General features: G+C 43.2%; 1 protein-coding gene across 5 annotated transcripts in view; it reads right to left on the bottom strand.

The window, feature by feature from the left end:
- Positions 1–13,037, bottom strand: part of GET1 (guided entry of tail-anchored proteins factor 1) — a 73,293-nt gene that overhangs the window by 47,722 nt on the left and 12,534 nt on the right. The window lies entirely within an intron of this gene.

The raw sequence follows: 13,037 nt of genomic DNA, 5'->3' as shown, positions 1-13,037 counted from the left end.
GCCTGGACCTCCTGGTAATGGGTAGCCCAGCAAATAAAAAAGCACCAGTAAAGAGAAAGATGTGAATATGACAGTTGGTAACTCTAACCTAATGGACACATACAGAAGACAACTTCAAACTTGTATTTTTCATCACAAATGGAGGATTTACAAAAATTTTATCCTAATATATTTTAAAGTTGAGAAGAAATGGATAAATCCTACACTAGTTTTCCTAATATAATTCAAGAAAAAAATATAAAACTGAAAAACCTCATAATCACTAAAGAAATTGAAATCAGTAGATAATCTTTCAATGAAAATAAGAGAAAACCCAGAAAGATTTTACCAACAAATTCAGCACATATTCAAAGAATAACTCAGACCTTAAACCTGGTCCAGAATATGGAAAAAGGAACATTTTCCAACTCATTTGTCTGAGACCGGCATAACCTTGATAACAAAACCAGATGAGGAAAAAGACAATACTGTCCACACTCAACACTCCTATTCCACCCTGTACTAGAGGTTCTGGCCAGAGCAAGTAGGCAAAAACGAAATAAAAGGTATTGATTGGAAAAGAAGTAAAACTATATTCACAGATGACATGACCTTGTATATAGGAAATCCTAAGGTATACACTAAACTACTGGAACTGATAAATGAGTTTGCAGAATACAAGATCATTGTATAAAAATCAATTTCTATATAACAATCCGAAATGAAATTTAAACAATTTCATTTATAGCAGCATCAAAAAGAATAAAATACTTATGAATAAATTTAACAAAAGAAATAGAATATATCATCTGAAAACCACAGAGCGTTGTTGAAAGAAATTAAAGATCAAAATAGCTTGAAGGACAGCCCATGTTCATGGACTGGAAGACCTAATACTGTTAAGATGGCCAATACTCCCCAAGCTGACAAATTCAACACAATCCCTATCAGAATCCCAGCTAACTTCTTTGTAGGAACTGAGAAGCTAATTCTAAAATTCATATGAAATTGCAGGGGACACAGAACAGCCAAAACAATTTTTTTTTTAGAGATTTTATTTATTTATTTCACAGAGAGACAGAGAGAGAACACAAGTAGGCAGAGTGGCAGGCAGAGAGAGAGGGAGAAGCAGGCTCTCCACTGAGCAGGGAGCTGGACGTGGGGCTCGATCCCAGGACCCCAGGATCATGACCTGAGCAGAAGGCAGCCGCTTAACTGACTGAGCCACCCAGGCGCCCCCAGCCAAAACAATCTTTAAGAAGAAACACAAAATTGGAGGATGCACACTTCCCAATTTCAAGACTTTACTACAAAGCAACTGTAATCAAAACATTTTGGTATTGGTTTAAGTACGGACAGAAAACGAGGTGGATGGAATAGAACTAAGAGTCCAGAAATAAACCCATGTGTCTACAGTCCACTGATTCTTGACAAGGTTGCCAAGACCACTCAACAGGGAATAAACGGTCTCAACAAATGGTGCTTAAAAAACCAGATAGCCATGTACAAAAGACTAAAGTTGAACCCTTACCTCACTCTCTATACAAAAATTAATTCAAAGTGGATAAAAGACTTAAATGTAAAAGTTAAAACTATAAAACTCTTAGAAGAAAACATAGACATAAATCTCTGTGACCTTGGATTTGGCAACGGATTCTTAGATATGACACCAAAAGCACAAGCAACAACAAAAATACTGGCAAAAGCTACACAATACCCATTCAACTTAAGAATGAACTCTCAGGCAGGAGTCAATACTGAGCGCTGAAAAAGGGATGGAGGAGAAGAGGAAAAGATGGCGGAGGAGTAGGGGACCCGATTCCAACTGGTCCCCGGAATTGAGCTGGGTATCTACCAGACCACCCTGAACACCCACGACATCAGCCTGAGATGTAAGAAGATAGATCTCAATCTCTACAAACAACATTGCAGGCGGTTGGTTCCAAGGTACGAAGCGGGGAGCCATGATTCCTCGGGCAGATATCGGAGGATAAACAGCAGCGGGGGGGAGCCTGGCCATGGGGATCCTGCACCGCCGGTGAGCCACAGCCTCCCGGGCTAGGGACTGCACACAGACTCGCAGACCGATAGTGGCAGGGAAGGACCTCGGGGCAGCCCCCGGGATGGAAACCAGAGCGGTGGGGCGGCGTGTGCAAAGTGGGAACTGCTGGCGGTTTTAGAAGCACAAAGGGCAGAGACGTGCCCTGACCTGGAGGCAGGACTGGGGGCGCTGCGGAGGGGCGCACAACCCAGGCCGCTGCAGTTTATAGCAGCACAGACAGAATCGGAGACGGTGTGGCCTGGAGAGCTCACTGAAGAACAGACTGCGGTCTCTCTGCTCTGAGGCGGAGGGTTAGGAACAGTCTCTTCTCTGACTTGCGGAAGAGATGCGGAAAGCCGCCAGGGAAAGCCACCAGAGAACAAAAGCCCCCAAAACTGGTTCCCACTGAGCCAAGCCCCCGCCACAGGGGGCAGGGCAACTCTGCCCACACAGGGTTGCCTGAGTAACAGGCAAGGCAGGCCCCGCCCCCAGAAGACAGGCTGGGAAAACAAGAGGCCAGCAACCCTAAGGTCCCTAGAAAACAGGTGCATCTTGCTAGGGTTGTGGTCAATAATTTGGACTCTATACATTCCCTCAACCACCCATCAACAGAATGACGAGGAGGAAGAGCCCCCAAAACAGAAAAGACTCAGAGATCATGACTTACGCTGCAGATTTACAAAGGGATGCAGATATGACCAAGATGTCAGAGATGGAATTCAGGCTAGCAATTGTGAAGACAATGGCTAGAATGGAGAAATCAATTAATGGCAACATAGAGTCTCTAAGGGCAGAAATGAAAGCTGAATTGGCAGAACTTAAAAATGCTATCAATGAGATCCAATCCAATCTAGATAATCTAACACCTAGGGTAACTGAGGCAGAAGAACGAATCAGCGACCTGGAAGACAATTTAATAGATAAAAAGGGAAAAGAGGAGGCCAGAGAAAAACAACTCAGAATCCATGAAAATAGAATCAGAGAAATAAGTGACACCATGAAGCGTTCCAATGTCAGAATTATTGGGATCCCAGAGGGGGTGGAGAGAAAGAGAGGACTAGAAGATGTATTTGAGCAAATCGTAGCTGAGAACTTCCCTAATCTGGGGAAGGAAACAAACATTCATGTCCTAGGGGCAGAGAGGACCCCTCCCAAGATCAAGGAAAACAGGCCAACGCCCTGGCATGTAATAGTAAAACTCACAAATCTTAGAACCAAGGAAACCATCTTAAGGGCAGTTAGGGGGAAGAGATTCCTTACGTACAGAGGGAGGAACATCAGAATAACGTCAGACCTATCCACAGAGACCTGGCAAGCCAGAAAGGCCTGGCAAGACATATTCAGGGTACTAAACGAGAAGAACACGCAGCCAAGAATACTTTATCCGGCAAGGCTGTCATTTAGAATGGATGGAGAGATGCAGAGCTTCCAGGACCAGCAGCAGCTGAAAGAATATGCGACCACTAAGCCAGCCCTGCAAGAAATATGAAGGGGGGTTCTATAAAAGGAGAAATACCCCAAGAATGATATACAACAGAAATTTACAGGGACAATCTATAAAAACAAGGTCTTCAGAGGCAACATGACGACAATTAATCCATATCCTTCAATAATCACTCTCAACGTGAATGGCCTAAATGCTCCCATAAAAAGGCACAGGGTTGCAGACTGGATAGAAAGACAGGACCCATCCATATGCTGTCTACAAGAGACTCATTTTGAACCTAAAGATAAATCCAGACTGAAAGTGAAGGGATGGAGATCCATCTTCCATGCCAGCGGACCTCAAAAGAAAGCTGGGGTAGCAATTCTTATATCAGACAAATTAGATTTTAAAGTCTGTAGTTAGAGACACAGAAGGACACTCTATCATTCTTAAAGGGTCTATATCCAACAAGAAGATCTAACAATTGTAAATATCTACGCCCCCAACATGGGAGCAGCCATCTACATAGGTCAACTGTTAACCAAAATAGAGTCATACTGATAACAATACGTTAATTCTAGGAGACCTCAATACTCCACTCTCAGCAATGGACATATCATCTAAGCAGAAAATCAACAAGAAATCAAGAGCTCTGAATGATACACTGGACCAGATGGACCGCATAGATATTTACAGAACATCCCACCCTAAAACAACAGAATACTCATTCTTCTCAAGCACACATGGAACTTTCTCCAGAATAGACCACATACCGGGTCACAGATCAGGTCTCAACCGATACCAAAAGACTGAGATTATTCCCTGCATATTCTCAGACCATAATGCTTTAAAACTGGAACTCAATCACAAAAAAATCTGGCAGAAATTCAAACACTTGGAAGCTAAAGACCACTCTGCTCAAGAATGTTTGGGTCAACCAGGAAATCAAAGAAGAACTTAAACAATTCATGGAAATAGATGAGAATGAAAACACATCGGTCCAAAACCTATGGGATACTGCAAAGGTGGTCCTAAGGGGGAAATACATAGCCATCCAAGTCTCACTCAAAAAAATAGAAAAAGGGGCACCTCGGTGGCTCAGTCATTAAGCATCTGTCTTCGGCTCAGGTCATGATCCCAGGGTCCTGCTCGGCGGGAAGCCTGCTTCTCCCTCTCCCACTCCCCCTGCTTGTGTTCCTGCTCTCACTATCTCTCTCTGTGTCAAATAAATAAATGGAATATTAAAAAAAAAAAAAAGGTTTGAAAAAAGAAAAAAATAGAAAAATCCCGAATTCACCAACTAACTCTACACCTGAAAGAACTAGAGAAAAAGCAACAAATGATGCCTAAGCTGTGCATTAGAAGAGAAATAATTAAGAGTAGAGCAGAGATCAATGAATTAGAAACCAGCAACACCGTAGATCAGAGCAACGAAACTAGAAGCTGGTTCTTTGACAGAATTAATAAGATTGATAAACCACTGGCCAGACTTATGCAAAAGAGAAGAGAAAGGACCCAAATTAATAAAATAATGAATGAAAGGGGAGAGATCACGACTAACACCAAAGAAATAGAAACAATTATTAGAAATTATTATCAACCACTATATGCCAATAAACGGAGCAATCTGGATGAAATGGAGGCCTTCCTGGAAACCTATAAACTGCCAAGACTGAAACAGGAAGAAATTGACAACCTGAATAGGACAATAACCAGTATCGAGATTGAAGCAGTGATCAAAAACCTCCCAAAAAACAAGAGTCCAGGGCCTAATGGATTCCCTGGGGAATTCTACCAAACATTCAAAGAAGAAATAATACTTATTCTCCTGAAGCTGTTTCAAAAAATAGAAACAGAAGGAAAGCTTCCAGACTCATTCTATGAGGCAAGCACTACCTTAATCCCCAGACCAGGCAAAGACCCCATCAAAAAGGAGAATTTCAGACCGATATCCCTGATGAATATGGATTCCAAAATCCTCAACAAAATCCTAGCTAATAGGATCCAGCAATACATTAAAAGGATCGTGCACCACGACCAAGTGGGATTTATCCCCGGGATGCAAGGGTGGTTCAACATTCACAAACCAATCAATGTGATAGAACACATTAATAAGAGGAGAGAGAAGAACCATACGGTCCTCTCAATTGATGCAGAAAAAGTATTTGACAAAACACAACATCCTTTCCTGATTAAAACTCTTCAGAGTATAGAGATAGAGGGAACATTCCTCAAGTTCATAAAATCCATCTATGAAAAACCCAAAGCAAGTATCATCCTCAATGGGGAAAAGCTGAGAGTCTTTCCCTTAAGATGAGGAACACATCAAGGATGCCCACTCTCACCACTATTGTTCAACATATCCTAGCAACAGCAATCAGACAACAAAAAGAAATAAAAGGTATTAAAATTGGCAAAGAAGTCAAACTCTCTCTTTTCGCAGATGACATACTTTATGTGGAAAACTCAAAAGACTCCACTCCCAAATTACTAGATCTCATACAGCAGTTCAGTAATGTGGCAGGATACAAAATCAATGCACAGAAATCAGTTGCTTTCTTATACACTAACAACACAGCTGTAGAAAGAGAAATTAGAGAAACGATTCCATTTACAATAGCACCAAAAACCGTAAGATACCTCGGATTAACCTAACCAAAGAGGTAAAGGATCTATACTCTAGGAACTGCAGAACACTCATGAAAGAAATTGAAGAAGACACAAGAAGATGGAAAAACATTCCATGCTCATGGATCGGAAGAATAAACACTGTTAAAATGTCTATGCTACCCAGAGCAATCTATACCTTCAATGCCATCCCGATCAAAATTCCAATGACATTTTTCAAAGTGCTGGAACAAACAATCCTAAAATTTGTATGGAATCAGAAAAGATGCTGAATCGCCAAGGAAATGTTGAAAAAGAAAAACAAAGCTGGGGGCATCACGGTGCCAGATTTCAAGCTATATTACAAAGCAGTGATCACCAAGACAGCATGGTACTGGCACAAAAACAGACATACAGACCAATGGAACAGAATAGAGAACCCAGATATGGACCCTCAACTCTATGGCCAAATAATCTTTGACAAAGCAGGAAAAAATACACAATGGAAAAAAAGACAGTCTCTTCAATAAATGGTGCTGGGAAAATTGGACAGCCACATGCAGAAGAATGAAACTCAACCATTCTCTAACACCATACACAAAGATAAACTCAAAATGGATGAAAGACCTCAATGTGAGACAGGAATCCATCAAAATCCTAGAGGAGAACATAGGCAATAACCTCTTTGACATCAGCCACAGCAACTTCCAACTTCCTTCAAGATACATCTCCAAAAGCTAGTGAAACAAAAGCAAAGATTAACTTTTGGGACTTCATCAAGATAAAAAGCTTCTACACAGCACAGGAAACAGTCAACAAAACAAAGAGGCAACCCACAGAATGGGAGAAGATATTTGCAAATGACATATCAGATAAAGGGCTGGTATCCAAGATCTATAAAGAACTTCTCAAACTCAACACCCAAAAAACAAATAATCAAGTCAAAAAATGGGCATAAGACAGGAAAAGACACTTCTCTGAAGACACAGAAATGGCTAACAGACACATGAAAAAATGTTCATCATCATTAGCCACCAGGGAAATTCAAACTACACTGAGATACCACCTTACACCAGGTAGAATGGCATAAATGGACAGGGAAAGAAACAACAAATGTTGGAGAGGTTGTGGAGAAAGGGGAACCCTCTTACACTGTTGGTGGGAATGCAAGTTGGTACAGCCACTTTGGAAAACAGAGTGGAGGTTCCTCAAAAAATTAAAAATAGAGCTACCCTATGACCCAGCAATTGCACTACTGGGTATTTACCCCAAAGACACAGATGTAGTGAAAAGAAGGGCCATATGCACCCCAATGTTCATAGCAGCAATGTCCACAATAGCCAAACTGTGGAAAGAGCCGAGATGCCCTTCAACAGACGAATGGATAAAGAAGATGTGGTCCATATACACAATGGAATATTACTTAGCTGTCAGAAAGGATGAATACCCAACTTTTACATCAACATGGATGGGACTGGAGGAGATGATGCTAAGTGAATTAAGTCAAGCAGAGAAAGTCAATTATCATATGGTTTCACTTATTTGTGGAACATAAGGAATAACATGGAGGACATTAGGAGAAGGAAGGGAAAAATGAAGTGGGGAAATCGGAGGGGGAGACGAACCATGAGAGACGATGGACTCTGAGAAACAAACAGGGTTCTAGAGGGGAGGGGGGAGGGGGATGGGTTAGCCCGGTGATGGGTATTAAGGAGGGCACGTACTGCATGGAGCACTGGGTGTTATACGAAAACAATGGATCGTGGATCAGCACATCAAAAACGAATGATGTATTGTATGGTGACTAACATAACAGAATAAAGTAAAATTTAAAAAAATAAAAAGAGAGATGCATACTCTTTACACGCCAAATACGCAAGCAGAAAAGCTAACCCACACAAACAAGAAGAGAGCCCCAAAAGAGGATGGCATCCACACTAGTGTGCAAACCAGCAACACAACACAGCTTTGAATCTGCCAACACCACCAAAGGACTCTGTTGTGAAGGACTTATAAGAGAAGAGCATCCTAGAAAATTCTAGTAACTGTTCATCAGTAACGCCTCAACTATGAAGAGAAGATACTCCCTGGAAAAGACTTACGTGGCCCTAGTGGAAAGCCATTATGTGATTTTCTTTTTTAAGTTAAATATTCCTGGGTACTGACTTAAGACATGCTGGGAAGGGAATAAAAAAGCCTAAGGGACAGTCTCTGGCCCAAAAGGCACTTGTAGCATCACTAAAAATCCTTTATCACACACGCACACAAAAGCATCTAAAACATTAGGAACAAAACCACACAACAGCAGACAGCCCACATCAATACAAAACTGGTTGACAAATCAGTCACGTTGATACTATGTAAGGTGTTCAACGAGGAGAGGAAGAAAAAAGAAATCACTATCATCTAAGATGATTAAGAGAGGGCTTCACACATTGCAAGGGGGGCTCAGCACACACACACAGATTGCAGGGGAGGCTCAGCACACACACAGATTGCAGGGGAGGCTCAGCACACACACACAGATTGCAGGGGAGGCTCAGCACACACACACATTGCAAGGGGGGCTCAGCACACACACACAGATTGCAGGGGAGGCTCAGCACACACACAGATTGCAGGGGAGGCTCAGCACACACACACAGATTGCAGGGGAGGCTCAGCACACACACACACAGATTGCAGGGGAGGCTCAGCACACACACACACACACACACACACACAGATTACAGGGGAGGCTCAGCACACACACACAGATATGCAGGGGAGACTCAGCACACACACACACACAGACTGCAGAGAAGGCTCAGCACACACACACAGATTGCAGGGGAGGCTCAGCACACACACACACACAGATTGCAGAGAAGGCTCAGCACACACACACAGATTGCAGGGGAGGCTCAGCACACACACACACACAGATTGCAGAGAAGGCTCAGCACACACACAGATTGCAGGGGAGGCTCAGCACACACACACACACAGATTGCAGAGAAGGCTCAGCACACACACACAGATTGCAGGGGAGGCTCAGCAAACACACACACAGATTGCAGGGGAGGCTCAGCAAACACACACACACACACACAGATTGCAGGGGAGGCTCAGCATACACACACAGATATGCAGGGGAGGCTCAGCACACACACAGATTGCAGGGGAGACTCAGCACACACACACACACACACACACACACACACACACACAGATTGCAGGGGAGGCTCAGCACACACACACACACACACACACAGCCCCCACTGAGAGCTGTGTCTGTGTAAGAGAAACCATGGGACACCAGAGAGCGTGGCCGGCTCAAGGGAGAGGGAACTAGCTGACTAGCGTTACGCCTCCTTGTGGCGGCAACAGAAGCGCATTAACCCCATACAACAATGTCTGTGCGGGTTTGTGTATAAAGATCTCCCCGCTTGATTTACCATACACGTAAAGCAAACAAAACTGGCATAAGGAGAACTTTAGATATATTAAATCAAACAGGTGTCTATCTTCATGTAAAGCCATAAACTATATCCAGTATTTTTTCATAGAAACCCAAAACCTATCGCTGTCCATACCTAAATAGAAAAGTTAAAGCACACACGTTAACACCAGCAATCCCAGTTCTGTGGATACGGGAGACTTTGCTTCCTTGTTTCCAAGTAGGAATTAAAAAAAAAAAAAAAAACCAGCAAACAGTTACTATTTTTTTTATGTGTTACTTCTATAATTAAAAAAATTTTGGGCGCCTGGGTGGCTCCGTTGTTAAGCGTCTGCCTTCGGCTCAGGTCATGATCCCAGGGTCCCGGGATCGAGCCCTGCATCGGGCTCCCTGCTCAGCGGGGAGACTGCTTCTCCCTCTCCGACTCCCCCTGCCTGTGTTCCCTCTCTCTCTGTGTCTCTGTCAAATAAATAAACAAAACCTTTAAAAAAAAAACTTTTAAAAAAAATTTTTATTTTAGAAATGCACACAATTTTTCATTTACATATGGGATATCGCTGGAAGAATCATAAGAAACCGGTAATAGAAGATGGGGTGACACGATGGTCAAGGGTCAGATCTACCTCCCACTGTATCCCTTTCTGTAGCTTTTGAATCCAGTACCATGTTTATCATCTATTTAAGAACAAATACCATTTTTGAAAACCTACAGTGATGTAAAACCTGAAGGACACTTACATGTCCCTTGCGTCGGCCTTGCCAACTGCTGCTGCATGTGGCAAGATCCCCAGCTGTTAACCACGCGTCTTCTCCTCTGGCCGCTGTGAGCTCTGTCAAAATCTTGAGTGTGAACTGAAAGAACGGGTCTTTAGGAGATCGAGAAGGCTCTTGTCAGGGGGACTGGATACAGAGTAGTGACCCAAGGATGTCCCCAGGCAGGCCGTGTGTGGCCACCGAGCGTTCACCGCACACCGGGCCCTTGATGCAGGCAGCGGGCGCCTGGACCCCGCAGCTTCCCCATGCCACTGCCTTTGCCTCCTCAGGGCAGCCCTCCGCAGCCTTGGTGGCCCAGGCCTGCCCTCTGATGCTTTTGCTCTAAGTGCTCCCGTGATCCCTGCTGCACATCCTCTCTTAAAGTCAACCTGGGCTGGGGACATCTGAATGAAGAGCCGGGAACCCCGCTGACGACGATGAACTGAAGCACCACAGCACTCTTTCTCTAGTACAAGTCGTGGAATTAACAACGAGCTGCTTATTAGATCGCTAGGGGAACTCAAGAATACAAATGTGACCTCTTGAAAACCAGTGACAGAACTTAGCTTTACGGGGCTGTGGCCAACCAAAGTTAACAGTTAAAGTCCTTCGTCACTTGTCACAGTTACAAACTGGTCACAGCAAGTAAGCGGGCTGTAAGGAAGAACAGTCACAAAAGCCCTTGCAAAAATTTTAATTATGAAAGTGTGTTTTACATGAGGAAACCAGACTTACTGTGGTGATCATTTCACAGTGTATACAAATATCAAATCACTATGTTGTAGTCTTGAAACTAATATAATGTTATCTCTCATTTAGAATTCAAAAAAAAGCAACACAACAGTAAAAAAAAAGTGTTTTAAAAAATGTATCCACTCATTTTAATTTAATCAGAATTCCTAGTTTGTTTTTTAACTTTGTTCCATTCTACAGAGCATAAACATTAAACGCTTATAAAACACACTTCATTTGAAATGCTTTAAATATAAAACACAATTCAAGCATGAAACAATGCATTATGATCTCATGAATACATTTACAAAACACAGTAATGGAAAGTTAACAACTTCAAACAAGTAGATAATACTATACGCAGGCTCGCATATGACCTTTTAAACAGAGGATAAAACCACACAAGCAATGTCAGTTAGTGTTACTCTTTTAGTAGGACTACGGGAGACTTCAAACTCTGGTAGTGGTATTACAATTAAAACGCTTTCTAATCTGGATCAAAAATAGTGCTAAGTCTTTTTAAAGTACTTAAGTTAGAAAATTTTGACTTTCCAGTTGGCGATGTGACCTCTGAAGTACGCCAATGGCGCACACCCCCAGTAACGTGCCGCCAAGGCCCCTCCTTGTAACGAACCTGGGACTTGCTGGCCAGGTCACACGTGGGGGAGCCTGGCCTTCCAGCTCGGTGACAAGTGTACAAAACCGTGACTCTCATATCTCACATAAAATCCAAGAACAAACATATTCAACAAAAAAACTAACCTGTGTGCTTTTGTTTCCTTAAAAAAAAAAAAAGTATAAATCAGATTTGTGACCTACTCAGTGGAAATCCACTCCCTAAAATGTCCTAGTTGCAACTGTCTTCTTTCAGCTGAAAGGGTGAAGCATGATCGCCACCACCTTGTTACAGACTAAAATCCAGCAGGTGATCCCAACGCCACCTGGAAATAAAGAAGCTCCCCGTAAGAGCATGCCACCAGCCCCGCCCGCATTCCCTGCCTCTGCTACCCTACTTCACAGGAAGTCAACCCTTCTGCTGCAGTGCTCGGCTAAGAAAGCCCAGGTGTGTGTTTCCTGGATTCGAATTCAGCAGGCCTCCTACTGATTCCCAGGGCTGCCCTCCTCACTGAACAGGAATCACACACAACAGCTACTGGACATGGGCACTGCTATGGATGACATTAACAGACCGTAAAACCGCCCGGTAAGACTTTCTCCTTCTCAAAAAAGCATTATGAACCCAGACAGCAGTGCCTACCCATGCCTTTCTTGCCCAGCTGGTAATGACGAAACAGGAAGGCAGGCGGCAGGAGTGGCCGATGGCCCGCTAGATGCCCGCAAGGGCGTCCTCATGCTGTCCTGCTCAGCAGCACTGAGAGCCCACGGGCACGGTGCCCACAAGGTTGGGTGGGGAGAGGAGGGGGCAGGGTGGAGGGCGTGGTGAAACTGGGATCTCTGAAAGTCACTCCCCTTCACTCAGTAACTCACCGCCAGCAACAGATCACAACCAAAGGCTGAATGACAGGGATGTGTGCGGCATGCAGCATTATTCCTGATAGTAAGGAATTAGGACCTAAATACGTATCTTTTATCAGGGGAATTAGTAAATCATGATATATCCCAACGAAGAGCAGTTATTCAAAATTTCTTAAAAAGTTTAATGTCATGGGAAAGGGTTTACAATATAAAGTAAAAAGTGGTCTAAAACTGTATGTGCCAGATGATCTTAGTTGTATAAAATAAATAGAAAAAAAGAGTGGAAAAACATACCACAAAGTTAAGAGAGATTATCTATAGCTTATGAGATGTTTTTAAATTGTTCTTATATCTCTAATCATTCTACAATGATATGTACCACTTTTTTTTTTAAAAGATTTTATTTATTTATTTGAGAGAGAGAGAGAGAGAGAGAGCGCGCATGAGCAGGGAGGAGAGGGAGAAGCAGACTCCCCCCGGAGCAAGGAGCCCGATGCGGGACTTGATCCCAGGACCCTGAGATCATGACCTGAGCCGAAGGCAGACACTTAACCGACTGAGCCACCCAGGCGCCCAGTATGTAC

This window comes from Zalophus californianus, chromosome 1 (genome assembly GCF_009762305.2).
Source record: "Zalophus californianus isolate mZalCal1 chromosome 1, mZalCal1.pri.v2, whole genome shotgun sequence".
Taxonomy (NCBI): Eukaryota; Metazoa; Chordata; class Mammalia; order Carnivora; family Otariidae; genus Zalophus; species Zalophus californianus.
Note: the sequence above shows the minus strand (reverse complement) of the source record. Positions and strands in the feature narration are given on the sequence as shown.